Below are 16,198 nucleotides of genomic sequence, written 5' to 3' on the forward strand. Positions count from 1 at the left end.
GCGAGAGATGGATCGGATCTATAACCACAAATGAAATTTGCAATACACTTATAGCACATAAGCTAAGTTGTTACTTGCTTAATTTTGTCTTACAACTGTGTATTTGTACAATTTCATACGATTGCAATCGACTCACGTTGCTCCGGCGACGAAGAGCGTGTTGACAGGGACTCTTCTTGTAGGCAGGGCCAGTCTTCCTCCTCCTCCTCCTCGTCTCCCTCGTACAGTGCGGTGGGGGATCGTAAATATGTCAAAAGAAAGGAAATTGTCAATACACTTATAATCTAAGTTATTACTTGCTTAATTTTGTCGTACAACCGTGTATTTGTACAATTTCATACGATTGCAATTGACTCACGTTGCTTCGGCGACGATGTGCAAGTTGACAGGGACTCTCCTTGTCGGCAGGGCCAGTCTTCCTCCTCTTCCTCCTCCTCCTCGTCTCCCTCGTGTGTGCTACTTTGGTGTTTGCTTTTTTACAACTGTTTTTGTACAATTTCTTACGATTGCAATTGACTCACGTGATTCACACATAACCAAAGTGATTCAATGGGCCTATTATGCCTATTTACACGTTACATGCGGCTACTGTAGGGTTGCCACCGCTGGCTTCCACCCAACCCGCGATCCCTCGGGTCCATATTTACCATCCTCATTTCGCCCCTGCCCATGACGGGGGGAGGCGTCCGGCGACCCGCACCAGTCGCCGGCCCCGACCGACGTGCTCCCACTCCCACTCCCAGTGCCAGTCCTCCTGTAGTGGGTGGGGTGGCAGCTGGGGCTCCGGTGATGGTGCACGCAGGTCGTGGTCGACGTGGTCGACGGCGTGTGGCGGGTCGGCGTCCTGCCAGTCGTCATTGTCGTCGGCGGGTGTCGGAGGCCTGCCGGGGGCGTGGTGGTGAATATCCCAATCACCGACCCTGGCAGGTCCGGCAGGTCGTCCCACGGGTCGGCCTCTGGGGCGGGACTGTCTGGGGCGGGAGCCGCCTCCCACAGGTCGTCGTAGTCGCTGTCGCTGTCGCTGTAGCTGTCGCTGTCGCTGCCGCTGTCGGGGGCCATCGGCGGCCGGCAGGTTGGTTCGACGCGCTCTATAGGGCGGTCTGTCGCTGCCGCCGGCGCGGCCAGACGATGCGGCGGCTAGTGGTGGGGGTGCAGACGTAGCGGCGTCGGCGTCAACGCAGCCCTGCCGTGGGTCGCTTCGGTAGGCTTGGGCGGCGATGGAGGGCGCCTGCTGCGCGCGCCGAGCTCAGGACGATGACGATGCGCTGGGGCGCCGGCGCAGTGCGTTGGGCTGCCATGGTCCAGACAAATGCACGTGTTACGAGGTGCACATACAGAGTATAAGTGCGATAGAACCGTACGCGGGGACATATAGTGCGGGGATATATAGTGCACGCGGGCCGCGACGAAACAGCGAAGATACACGCTAGATAAGGTGCTACGACCGTGCGACGCGTTCTAAGCCTACCGTATGCTCGTATCGACCGGCCGTATTACTGGTGGTGACGAAGGGTTTTCATTTCAACCTCTTCTGGGGCGTCATCAATCATACAGTTGCAATTGACTCACGCTCTCATTCTGCAGAAGATTCGTCCTCATCACTCCACTCTTCATTAATTTTTTAAATTCGTAAATCCGACTGCGAAGGTTCTTCTTCACGTTGCGCCGGCTACGATGAGTGAGTTGACAGGATTTCTTCTTGTTGGCAGAGCGAGTCTTTCTCCTCGTCTTCCTCGTCAAGCGAGGTGGGGGATCCTAAATATGACAAAACAAAAAACATTTTCAAAACATTTGTTAGCTACTTTAGTGTTTGCTTTTTTACAACTGTGTCTTTGTACAATTTTTTACGATTGCAATTGACTTACGTCTTGACGATGGCTCATGGTAGACTTCCTGGCAAGCGGTGGCCACCACTGCAGACGACTTCAGCGACTGCCTAGTCGTAGTATTTGGCTTGAGTGGTCTCGCGGTGACTCATAGATTTGGCCAGAGGCTTGGCCAAGGCCGGTCTCTTGTCTAGGATTGTTGTTGCCATCGACTTCCGCCAGGAGGTTGCGCAAATGGCCGGTTTTCCTGAAGGCATTGCCGCCGTCCAAATGCCGGTGAAAGCCGACTGATGTTGGACGTGTTTGTAAAAGGTGTGCCTCCAGCGCAAGAAACAGAGGCGACACAGTGCCCGCACCTCTCCGACCATGGAATGAAAGGAATGCTCGATGTACGATACTAGCATCTTTTAGTGTCTCCTGGTTACAGCGATCTTCGTCGACCCAGAAGACCGCAAGGTCTTATGGTTTAGGCTGGATCAGTATATGAACTGGTCCTACTTTTTACCAGTCCTCACGATCCTACCGTCAAGGCAAAATGGCCGATGGTCGTTCCCCACTGCTCAGGAACAGGCAGGTTATCAGGAAGTATCTGATCATTTGTAGTATCGCCCACGCGTCGTTGGGGACTGCCTCCCTTATGATCTCTCTAGCAGCCTGACACCTGTCGGAGCTATGGAAAACCTTGACGTGTTCTGGTGTCACGATGCTTGCCCTTCTTCATTAACTCGCATTAAACATGTGTCATGATTTGCGATAGTGCAGAGGATTGCTCTCATCCTCCCACATCTCCGCTGATCGACCTAGCTGAATGCTGACCAGCAGCATTTTAGAAAACAAGCAAAGAGGCTTATCAGGTAGGACCTGATCGAGCCTGCTGCGAGGTTTTGTCTTTTCAGCAGTGCTATCGCACGGCTCGAGCAAGTCCGGACCAATCAGTTTGCAATTCTCTCAGAGTAGAGATGTGCATTAACTGCAGCATATGGGATGCTTGCCTCGTGTGTTGTTGTGCATTTCTAAGACATTTTCCTTCTCCAGCATTTATGTAAGGTATTCAGTTAGCTTTCTAGCTGCTGGAGGAGGAGGTACTCTGCTGTTGATGCTGGAGCTGGAGCTAGAGCCGGTGCTGATGCTGTAGCTTGAGCTGGTGCTGGTTCTTGAAGTTGTACGCACCTAGCTCGTTTTGCTTTTTTTTAATTGCCTCGTTGGCAAGAATTCACGCATTTTTGTTGTTAATCTGTCGCCCTGCAGGTGGTGAGCTCTGACGAGGTGGCGTCTCATCCTTGCCACTCGGCGACAAATTGGGCATGGTGTCAGCAGCCTTTGACGTTCTTCTCAGCCTATTGGAGGCACGGCAATTACTAGCCATGGTTTTGGCGTGCCGTTTGTGGACATCATGGACTCCCCTAAGGTGGCGTCGCAACTGGGTTACACGCAGGCCACAGAGGGGCAATCCACGCGCTTCCTAATTTGCTTTTTGCCTATAAGAAAGAAATTATTAATTAGTGTTGGCATTGCCTACAAATTGAAGAACTGATTTTGAGGGAGTGATGTTGTCTTTTTGCTAAGTAGCCATCGCACATGCATTTTTTGTATTGTACCTTTTTCAAGCGCCACACACGCAATTGGACTTGGGTTTGGTGGAAAACCCGGAGGGCTGGTTGCTGTCCCCGGCTCCTCGTTGGAAGGGACCTCCAAAGGATCGTCTGAAAATAAATAATAATGTAACAGTAATCAGTAATGAGCTGTTTTACCACTGTACACTGATAAAGTACTAAAATGTACATGTAATTAATAATGTGTACCCTTCACCACGATGTGCAGCCATCATATGGCTGCACAATGCCTTCATCGTCGGTGCCTTAAAACGGGCACAGGGGGCACGCCCTACCCGCCCGGATGGCTGCCCTCACTTCCGGAAAATCACTTGGCTTGTAGGGTTCGTCTAAAAAATAGAGAGTAATGTGTGTACATTTGTATTATAGTATATCCAATTAATACTGCCAAATTATTTGCCTCCTGAGCAGACCTGACGGACCCCACCGTCAGGTGTCCGATGGCGGAGGGTCTCGCCTCCACTGCTCAGGAACAGGTTGGATATCAGGTAGTCCCTTACGAAGGTGCAATCTGCCACCGGCAGGTTGGTTGCTGCCTCCTGCAACAGGTCCCTTGCTAGTTGGCACCTGTCGGAGCTGTCAAATGTCCTGATGTTCTCAGGTGTGATCACATTGGCGGCCGAACACACAAAGCTCACTTCCATCTTCATTCATTTTAGTAGAGGCCTGTCCATGGTTGGAGATTGTTGTTATACGGCCCTCAGCCTCTCCACGTCTCGCCCGAGTCGCCCATCTGCACATTCAGCAGCACCATCTTTACAAAAATGTTCAGACTTGTTAGGTATGACCTGATTGAGCCTGCTGCTAGCTTTTGTCCCTTTAGTACACGTATCGCAGTCTCAATCAAGTCTGGGCCTTCTACCTTGAGGTCCTTGATGGTGGTGAGGCCCATTAATTGTATGATGTGCGAAGCCTGGGAAAAATGCTGCTGGATATTTTTTTCGGACTGCTTCATTAGCGTGGATGTTAGAAAATCAACTAATTGTTTCAGCTGCTGGAGGATGAATTCTCGTGCTGCTGGTGCTGCTGGTGCTGCTGGTGCTGCTGGTGCTGCGCGTGCTGGTGCTGGTGCTGTGCTGGTGCTGTGCTGCTGGTGCTGGCTGGGCCGATTGGGCACTCCTAGCCCGAAACCCCTTTGAGCTTTCTTTTCAAGATCTTTTTGCTCGGAGAAAGCGGGCCATTTCTGTTGTCAGTTGGTCGCCCTGCAGGTGGTGAGCCCTTTTGATGTGGCGTCTCATCCTGACCACCTGTATGCGACAAAATGAGCACGCTGTCCGATGCCTCCGTCCCCAAACCGACAAGCTCAACAGATATGCGACGCATTCTGGGCAATTACCTTTGCTTGCCTTCTTAGTTGGTTAATGAACGCCCTTGATGTGGCGCGGGAGGTTCACTACTCCACGGCAAAGTCAGACATTTATGCGGGTCGGATTCTTTTCTCGGCTATAAGAAAGAAATTATTAATTAGTGTTGGCATTGCCGTACAACTTGAAGAACTGTTTTGAGCGAGTGATGTTGTCTTTTTGCTAAGTAGCCCATCGCACTGCATCTCGTATTTGATACCTTTTGAGTGGCCACTGTTTGGCCTGGAGCAGGAGGGCGGGGATTCGTCCCTCTTGATGATTCATCATCTAGAGGATCATCTGAAAACAATAAATAAATAATGGTAACAGTATCATTAATAAGCTGTTCTCACCACCACCTGTATCACTGATAAAGTTCTAAAAAATCCCACATGTAAATATAATAATGCTGTCATTCGCCACCGATGTGGCAGTCCATCAAATGGCTGGCTCAATGACTTTTATGGATGTCACCTCGAACGGGCAAAGGGGCACGACTCCTACCCTTCCGTGATGGCTGCCCCGCACACTCGCCCGGGAAATCGTCGGCTTGTAGGTCGTTCCTAAAAATATAGAGCTAATAATGTACATCTTGTATTATAGTATATTCCCACAGTTAATACGCCCAACATGATTTGCTTACATCGTCGTTTGCAGTTTACATTTTTCGTTAATAATTCGTTTTGTTGAACTAGAGAGGTGATTTTTGTATAGTGGCTGGACGAACAAACATTCACTCGCAGTAAAAACTTAAAGCTATCAAATGAAATAGCTACTGGGGAAGGGGGAGGCCTTCTGCTGACTGTCGCGGTGATGGGTTGCATCCAGGCCTCAGGCACGTGCCAGATGGCTCTGGCATCGCGGTGGTGAGGCTGCTCCTGCAAGATTCACCAATAAACAGAACATTGTGAAAACGTTTCTTGATTTTATTTATGACGGTGTAGAAGTCAAAACTACTGTTGGGTGCGCGAGCTTGACTAAATCTGACAACTACTAACAGCATTACTTTAGGTTAAAAGCCGTTATGAGTATGAAATGTTAATAGAAATATCAATTATGATTAATCATTGAAATATAAGGTATGCACTTACGCGACACAGTCGTCCCCCCCCTTCTAATTAATAGATTGGCATTAGGGGTGGCGGTGGAGTAGCTCCACCACCGACTCGCTTCCTCCTCCTCGTCCTGCACACTAAGTCATTGACAAATATGTGTTCAAAATAAGCGGGTTCCTGAATATTCACGATAGTGCAGTAACATCGACGCTATAAGGAGCCTGCACACTAGCTCCTTGGGCACACCCTTTCTCAATTGAAAAGGCACCTTTCTGATTTTCCAGCGTAAGTTCTTTATCTGTCATACACAGCTCTTTTTTGCTGTGTGATTCGATAGATGACGTATTTCTGATGAAGCCATGATCCCCGCCACCCTAAGCCTATCGGGCCAGAAGCCACTGTTGTCAGGTATGGGGTGGAAGACATTGCTTCAATTTGGAGCTTCTTCAAGTGCTGAAGCTCGTCGCTGTGGCGTAAAGGCTGATGTTGATGCCGAGGAATCGGAGGGTGGGGCACATACACAAGGCCTGCGTGCTGGATCGGATCTATAACCACAAATGAAATTTTCAATACACTTATAAGCTAAGTTGTTACTTGCTTAATTTTGTCTTACAACTGTGTATTTTTACAATTTCATACGATTGCAATCGACTCCCACGTTGGCTCCGGCGACGGAAGAGCAGTGTTTGACAGGGAGCTCTTCTTGTAGGCAGGCAGTCTTCTCCTCCTCCTCCTCGTCTCCCCGTACAGTGCGGTGGGGGAGCGTAAAATAGCTCAAGAAAGGAAATGTCAATACACTTACTAATATAAGTTATATACTTGCTAATTTTGTCGTACAACCGTGTATTTGTACAATTTCATACGATTGCAATTGACTCACGTTGCTTCGGCGACGATGTGCAAGTTGACAGGGACTCTCCTTGTCGGCAGGGCCAGTCTTCCTCCTCGCTCCCTCCTCCTCCTCCTCCTCGTCCGCCCGTGTGTTATACTTTGTGTTTGTTTTTTTTACAACTGTTATTTGTACAATTTCTTAACGTTGCTAATTGACTCACGGTGATGATTCACAACATAACCAAAGTGATTCATGGGCCTAATTATGCCTATTTACACGTACATGCGGCTACGCGTAGGTTGCCAACCCTGGCTTCCACCGCAACCCCGCCGATCCCTCGGGTCCCATATTTACCATCCTCATTTCCGCCCCTGCCCCATGACGGGGGCGGAGGCCGTCCGGCGACCCGCAACCGGTCGCTCGGCCCACCGACGTGCTTCGCCACTCCCACTCCAGTGCTCAGTCCTCCCCGAAGGACTGTGACGTAGGAAGGGAAACGCCTTATAAATAGTGGAAGCCATCGCTTCTCGGGGCTCTTTCTAGAAGAGACCAGCTGAGACAGGCTCTTGTGCCAGCCACCGTTCTCGGGACAGGCTTCTGGTGCCAGCCACCCGCTGAGGAAGGTGTAGTGTGTAGTAACCGCTCTTGCTTTCGGTAGTGCACGGAGACTTCATGTATTGTATTAGAGATTGAGTAAAACACTAGTGAACGCTACTTCTTGTCTTGTCTTTATCTGTCTCTAGTCTACTACAGAACTTCTACTAAAGTAGTGCGAATTAAACCCATACAATATGATAGATATGAGACAATGAAGTATGCTACACTGTAGTTACATAGCCTGCGTAACTGCGTATGGTGCACGTGCATACGTGTAATGCATGCGATTGCGTAGGCCCATGTATTTAACTTAGGCATGTAATTTTGATAGGTGTATTGATGGTCATTACTGCATATGATGCGTATATAGGCGTGTGTGGATATGTGATGGATGCAATGCATGTGAATGCGCGCGGATGTATATATGTGTATATATATCTATATATATATATACATCTATCTGTGCGCATCTGTCGCATCTAAATAGCTGTACATTCCGTGCTATGAGTAGACATAATTAACATAGTGTGTGGGTGACGCCAACGTCAAGTATAAGCATATATAATTAGCATAGTATGCGGTATATAATGTAACATAAATAAATAGATACGTGTAAAGTCTCCTATGCTACATGGGTCCTATGCTACAACTTGTGGCCTTCCGCCCCTTCCTGTTTACTAGTTAGAGAGGATGTAAAGATGGTAGATTAACGCCAGAACGGATGTCAGGCGGATGTCAGTAAACATCGTAATCTTGGCGTGGCAATTCTACCAGCCCAGGTAGAATGGCCGTTTTGAACCCAAAGGTTTGCAGTGGGATACACAACAGCGGCCCCTAGTGTAGGAAATACGATGTAATTAGGTGACAGTTTGGACATATTGTGACACAGTAGTGTCACCTGTCGAGTAATACTAAAGCCATTATATGCACCATAACCGGTGGTGGCACCTAGGATAACGTCACGGGCACGCGTCCTTTATAAGGGCGCGCGCGCGTTCAAGAAGGAGTTCGAATCTTTCCTGTTGTGCTATAGTACGTGTGTTACTGCGAGTCGCGTCAAGACTACGCGACGTGTAGTTTTCGTGTGTAGAATCAACCGAGTCTGCGCTTTCTTTTGCCGTGTGTAAGTGCAGATATTTTGTGTGCATATGTAATGAGGCGCTATATTTTATATGTGCATACAGCATTTTATTTCGTGTATAATTAATGAGGCAGTTTTATGTGTGCATCAGCCTCAAGCATATGTTTATCTTTGTGTGAAAAAAAACCTTATTACGTCAACACCACTTCAACTCTTCAGAGTTTTATTCTATATGAGACTTTCCCCCAAGTAGTTCTTCAACTAGCACAACGGAACCTGCGGCTACACGAGATAGAAACACAACGCAAGGCTAACCACGAACACTTATAATATACGATCATCCGATCCGAACTAGATTTCAGATCCAGCTGTGCTCCTCCACCTCGGGTCCCGGTGCACCGCCAGATACGTTGTTGGGATCGACCTGACGGTCGATCTTGAAGAGGGGAGGAGTGTGGCGATGGTACCGGTTGACACGAGCCCTCGGCTGGCACGGGCTGAGCTTGCCTGCTGGGGGATTAAATGTTCTGTGTTTGTAATCGGTTCTATGTTTCTAATGTCTTTCTGTGTGTTTTGTGTGTTTTGAAGCGTATTGCAGTAATTACTTACTCACCGGCCGGATTCTATGGGGGCTGCCATTAGTCGCGATTGTAACCCCCTCTAGCACCCGGGAGAGGCGCTAGCGTAGGAAACAGCTGGCGCAGCGGGGGGGGGGGGTGAAAAACAGCATGTGTTTTAGCAGCGTTTGTTGTGGAAGCGAGTGTGAAAGTTCAGCGGAAAGTTTAGAGGAGTTAGGAGAGTACAAGTTGGAAAGTCGAGCGCGCAGCGTACGAGCGGCTGTTCGGCGAGTGCCGAGTGCCTACGACGGTCCGAGCGAGAGGGAGAGCGAGCGAGGACCGCGGACTAGTGAGTAAGCGAGCTGTTTCGGCACACCGTCGGGGCTTAGTAATAGTAACGGTAGTAATAATGAATTAATATACGTCAACAGACGTATTCAGAATCCCCTTCGAGTAGCAGCCTTAGACGCATCGGGCGTGAGTGCGCCCCTTGTGTGCCGGCTGCCTAGCCCCCCCTACACGTTAAAGTAATATCTAACGAGTAGCCCCGCGTCATAAGGTGCGCCGTGTTGTGTTGTGTCACTGTCTGTCCCGTGCCATCCGTCGTCTGGCATTGTTGACTAACCGCATCCGGAACCGGAGCAAATGCTGGGTTGGCCGCGTCCGAAGAGAGCGCATAGCACTGAGGCGCTCGTGAGGGAGTGGAGACCGGGTGGCAACGATACGACACAAAAGGTAGGAGTACCTATCTTGTATTTCTCATTGCCACAATCCACCGTGTTGCACTGCACCATAACCGAAGCCGACCCACCGCAGGGCTGCGTTGACGCCGACGCCGCTACGTCTGCCACCCCCACCACTAGCCGCCGCATCGACTGGCTGCCGGCGGCAGCGACAGACCACCCTATAGGGCGCGACGAACCAACCTGCCGGCCGCCGATGGCCCCCGACAGCGACAGCGACGACGACGCGCCCAACGACTGGCCCAACGACGCGCTGGAGGCGGCTCTCCAGCGTTTCCGCGACGGTCACGCCCCAGAGGCCGACGAGTGGGCGGACATGCCGGGCCTCGCCCCAATCAACGACCCGTGGGACGACCTGCTGGTGCTTGGCCCGCTCGGCGAGAATGGGGTGGACCTGCCGGGGCTGATCCCAATCGGTGATTGGGACATCCACCACCACGCCCTATACGGCAGGCCCCCCGACACCCGCCCATAATGACGACTGGCAGGACGCCGACCGACACGGAGAGCGAGGACCTGCCAGTCGACCCACACGCCGTCGACCACGTCCACCACGACCTGCCAGCCGACCCACAACCGCCCGAGCCCAACCAGCACGACCAGCTGCCAGCCCAGCCACTCCAACACGACTGGCACTGGGAGTGGGAGAACGTCGGTCGGGGCCGGCAACTGGTACGGGTCGCCGGACGCCTTCCCCCCGGCATGGGCAGGGGCCTGGGCAGGGGCGAAATGTGGAGGGTCAGGATGGACGGCGCGTGGATCGACCCGAGGGATCGCGGGTTTGGCCGAGGCCAGCGGTGGCAACGCGAATAGCTACATGTAACGTGTAAATGTAATGTAAATGTAAAGGTGATATATAAATGTAACTATAATTAATATATAAATGTAACGGTAATTAATATATCAATGTATCGATATATTATATATATATGTGACTGCAATTATTTAGGTATTGTGTATTATCTGTAAGTGCTGCCGAATCTCACGCGTCTTCGAGCCGCGCATCTCCGCGCGCGTTTCCCCGCCCCGGGCCACCACGACAACGTTGCACCATCACGGCCTTCCGCACGTGATGGCACAACCGTTAGTCGCCACAAATGTGCGGCTCCTAACGTCTTGGGACCCCGGGGCAAGTGTAGGGAAGCCGGCTGCACAGATAGGTTTATATGTATAGGTTATATTAGTTCGCAGCACGGCATGTACGGCGCGTCACCATGAATCACAACAGACGCATATTGGTGATCGTGCCGAAATGCACCTGCGGAATAGTAACGGACCGGATTTGTTGACGCGAAACTCGGAGGTAGAGACACACTCGGGTGTCATCCTTTCTGCCGGACGGTCTTCTTTTCAAAGCTCCTCCACCCGCTCCTAGGCATACTCGTCCGTTTCCCCGCCTGCCGAGATCTCCGTATCCTCGATTTCTTCCGTATCCGAAAGCATCCCCCGCCCGTATCTGCTGCCTGCCGTCTCTCACCCGATCGAGCGTAATCGCGAGCAGCCGCAGTACCACTATCTAAGGTACGGCATTATTGTTATCAGCTTCCCTAGACAGTTGGGCACGTAGGGAAGTAAGACATGGTTGAATGCAAGTCTAAGGTTTCCCCGAGTATTGCGCGTGGTGACAACCTAGACGCTGGCCAGATGACCTATGACATCAGGGCAGGAATGGGACCATGGAATCCATCCAAGTGCGAAGGCACTTGTACCCATACCATTTGGTATGGGTAATGGAGAAGGCGTAGGACTGCATTCCCCGTATTTGGTATGTCCAGTTGGCCGGAGAAGGGAGCTATAACAAGAGGTGACGTAGGAAAGGGCGCGACGTATATAAGGTGGAAGCCATCGCTTCTCGGGGCTCTTTCTAGAAGAGACCAGCTGAGACAGGCTCTTGTGCCAGCCACCGTTCTCGGGACAGGCTTCTGGTGCCAGCCACCCGCTGAGGAAGGTGTAGTGTGTAGTAACCGCTCTTGCTTTCGGTAGTGCACGGAGACTTCATGTATTGTATTAGAGATTGAGTAAAACACTAGTGAACGCTACTTCTTGTCTTGTCTTTATCTGTCTCTAGTCTACTACAGAACTTCTACTAAGGTAGTGCGAATTAAACCCCTACAATATGATAGATATGAGACAATGAAGTATGCTACACTGTAGTTACATAGCCTGCGTAACTGCGTATGGTGCACGTGCATACGTGTAATGCATGCGATTGCGTAGGCCCATGTATTTAACTTAGGCATGTAATTTTGATAGGTGTATTGATGGTCATTACTGCATATGATGCGTATATAGGCGTGTGTGGATATGTGATGGATGCAATGCATGTGAATGCGCGCGGATGTATATATGTGTATATATATCTATATATATATATACATCTATCTGTGCGCATCTGTCGCATCTAAATAGCTGTACATTCCGTGCTATGAGTAGACATAATTAACATAGTGTGTGGGTGACGCCAACGTCAAGTATAAGCATATATAATTAGCATAGTATGCGGTATATAATGTAACATAAATAAATAGATACGTGTAAAGTCTCCTATGCTACATGGGTCCTATGCTACAACTTGTGGCCTTCCGCCCCTTCCTGTTTACTAGTTAGAGAGGATGTAAAGATGGTAGATTAACGCCAGAACGGATGTCAGGCGGATGTCAGTAAACATCGTAATCTTGGCGTGGCAATTCTACCACCCCTGGTAGAATGGCCGTTTTTAACCCAAAGGTTTGCAGTGGGATAGACGACAGCGGCCCCTAGTGTAGGAAATACGATGTAATTAGGTGACAGTTTGGACATATTGTGACACAGTAGTGTCACCTGTCGAGTAATACTAAAGCCATTATATGCACCATAACCGGTGGTGGCACCTAGGATAACGTCACGGGCACGCGTCCTTTATAAGGGCGCGCGCGAACAGCGGCCCCTAGTGTAGGAAATACGATGTAATTAGGTGACAGTTTGGACATATTGTGACACAGTGGTGTCACCTGTCGAGTAATACTAAAGCCATTATAGGCACCGTAACTTATGGTGCCACCTAGGATAACGTCACGGGCACGCGCCCTTTATAAGGCACAGCGCGCTAAGAAGGACTTAGAAGTCTTTCCTGTGGTGCTAAAGTACGTGTGTTATTGCGAGTCGTGTCAAGACTACGCGACGTGTAGTTTTAGTGTGTAGAATCTACCGAGTCTGCGCTTTCTTTTACCGTGTGTAAGGGCAGATATTTTGTGTGCATATATAATGAGGTGCTATGTTTTATATGTGCATACAGCTGTAGCGACGCTGCGCTACAGCTCATTAATTAGGCACATTGCCGAGCAGAAAGAGAGCAGGCAACAGCCGGTAGCAAGTGCGACAGGTGGCATAGGTGTCAAACGGTGACTAGAGTCAATGGTCACTTAAGAGAGAGAGAGCGGGGTACGTGACACGCGACACTATGGGATGCGGCCCTCGCTAGCCGGGGGTCGGCAGAATAGGAACCTGGACAACCCAAGAGGTGACAGGATAATGCCCGGATGAAGGGCACAGGGATCGCCGGCCTATATAAGGCGAGCGGCACTCGGACACGGGGAAGGCTACTTGCTCTATCCCCGTGTCATTACCTGTCATAGTTGTATTCGTACGCTACGTGTTTGTATTACCTTGTAATGTCGAACAATACAGTCGCTTGTGGTACGTTACCTCTCTAGTTGGTGTTTACTTTATGTCTAGCGCATCCTGTACTCTTATCTAACCTACCTCACCTACCACACCTAAGTAGCCGCACTTACGCGCTACATTTGATGCCGGTGACCTAAGGACTTCGAGGTTTTGCGTTGCACACACATCGTGCTACTGCTATTCGTCAAGGAGCTACAAGCAAAATTGCCAAGGTAAGTGAGAGGCGTAGGTTATCGGTGGCTATTAGTAATTATAATGTCGCTTAATTCACCCCGGGGTACATGGGTAGCGCTAATTACATAGGTATGAACGCACGTTAATTTATATTGCTACTACAAAGCTCACGGCATGGCTCTCCCACCCACCCATCCATTTACTTTGGACGAACTCGCGCAGTTGTTTACGAATTCGCTGCAGCCGTCTATTGAGACAGCCGCAAGTACGTTCAATCGTGCTTTACGGGTCTCGGAGGTTAGACAGGGTATACCCCGTTTCATGGGCGATCGCGCCATTGTGGGACCCACATTCGCTGACTGGCGAGCTGCTCTAGAATGGGCGCAGGTCGAATTAAGTCTGCCCGATTCAGCGTTAAAGCAGTTCGCTTTGTCTACGGTGGGGGGACATGCCGCAGAGTTTTGTAGGCGTACGTTATTAGAGGTACCTACCATTGCTTGGAAGGAACTAAGTGCTAAGCTCGTTAAGCGATTCGCCGATCCTTTACAGGAGGAGCAGGCGTTGAATGAGCTTAAGTACTTCCGTCAGCAAAGGGGGGAGCAGATGTGATAGCATGATCTAGGTGTGGATTCCTGTTTTCAAGCCTGCTGAAGTAGATTTTCCTGTTTATAAAGTACACTGACACATATTTTTCTCACTTTGCACATTTTTTTATGATTTTCATACGTTTGCATGGCTATGGGGTGTAGGGTGTAGTGTTCGAGGTAGTACCTTTGTTTCAGCAGTCCGCCACATCCATTGGATGGACTACTGGCACTGGTCCGACTGCGACCACAGCTCAAACATCTTTCCATGGTACAAGTGTGTCCATTTTCCAACATCCAAGCACTGAAAATGCTGGCGATGAACGTGAGCCGCTCAAACTAGAGTCAGAAAGTTCCAGAGCTTCCAGAAGCATACACCAATGATCGACCAGCATACATCACGAAAAACCCCAATCTTCCAGTAGCAAGCCAATACTTACCAGCACCCGAGTCGATCTGGTCACACTTGAAAGAAGAATATTCTTGGTTGGAGGAAGTCTTCCTCACTGAGGATGTGGCTGATGCAGTCAGCATCACATGATCAGCCCACCATGCAACGCAGAAAAGGAGCCATCCATTTGAAGTGAGCATTTCAGCAATGACGCCTCTGTGGCGAGACCAGGCTCACTCTGTTGCAACGATCAAGCATGCCATGGCGAAGGTCTGGGATACAGTGGCTTTCCTGAACCCAGGGCTGACACCTGTCATTGCTGCTGACCAACCGTTGTATGCTCTGGCAAAACAAATACAATGGAAGTGGCCCGAATATGGAGAGGACAAGTTTGTGATCATGTTCAGTGGACTTCATATAGAAATGGTTGCACTGAGATCGATAGGAACATTACTACGTGACAGTGGCTGGACCAGTGCCATTGTGGAAGCAGAGGTGGCCTCATATGGTACAGCAGAGTCTTACCTGTCTGCATCCAGTGTCACCAGGACAAGACAAGCACACCAGATAACTGCATGCAGCTTGTACAAACTGATGAAGAAGGCATACCATGATTACCGCTCTAAAGAGTCTAGCATATCAGATATAAGCTTTGAGGATTGGTGTGAACAACGGAGGAAAGAGAGTCCGCAGTTCCACTTCTGGAGTCTAGTGCTGGACATGGAGCTCACCATATTCACCCTGATCCGCTCATTCAGAAAATGCGACTTCAACTTGTACCGTGAAGCACTTTCAGAACTGGTGCTTTACTTCTTTGCGAATAACAATGTCAACTATGCGCGATGGATCCCAATTCACCTCCGAGATGTGATGCCACTTGAGCAACAACATCCAGATGTGGCCAGGGAGTTTCACAAAAGGAACCTTGCCATCCACAAGTCAAGAAGAGAATTCTCTGCCCTGGCGATCGACCAAGCACACGAGCACAATAATACAGTGATCAAAGGTGACGGAGGAGCAATTGGGTTGACAGAAGACCCGTCAGCACTTCGTAGGTGGATGGTCGCTGAACCCAAAGTTAGTCGTCTAGTAGCTGGATACGAGGCCACGTCTGGTATGAAAGATGCCACCTACAGCAGCAGACACCATGAGCAGACACTGAGTGCCCAGAAATCTTTCTTTGAATAGGTGAAATCACTCTCTGCAGTGATGCAGGAGATGGGCAACCCATTCCAAGAAGAATCAGCCGACCTGCTGGTGCTAGACCCAAAGAACATTGTAGACCCAACTCTAGCTGAAATGATAGCTACACATTACCGGCGGGGCAAAGAGCAGTTCCAATCATTCATGGAGGGGCTAGACTCTAAAAGAAGAAGTTTTTAGAAAAGTTTTGCGAAGAGTTTGATAGAAAGAACAAGTTTTCTTTTTCATCCTCTAGCCGCTAGAGGATGAAAAAGAAAACTTGTTCTTTCTATCATCCAATCAAAAAAAACCTTTTTTTCTTCAAACAAGAGCAGGCTGAGGGAATTTCTGAGGAGAAAGTCCTGAAAGACGACTGTCAGTTATTCTCGCGACTGTTCATCTCGTGCCAGAACAGGCAGTGTGACTTGCAAGAATTCTTTAAGCACGAGAATCAGTCACACCCTGCATCTCTCAGTGACAACGGCAAGCTTCATACGTGTCAGAAGTCACAGCTGGTTGAAATTTTTGAAGTGCAACTGAACATCCCAGACAGAGAA

This window comes from Priapulus caudatus, unplaced genomic scaffold (assembly GCF_000485595.1).
Source record: "Priapulus caudatus unplaced genomic scaffold, Priapulus_caudatus-5.0.1 Scaffold51, whole genome shotgun sequence".
NCBI classification, from domain to species: domain Eukaryota; kingdom Metazoa; phylum Priapulida; class Priapulimorpha; order Priapulimorphida; family Priapulidae; genus Priapulus; species Priapulus caudatus.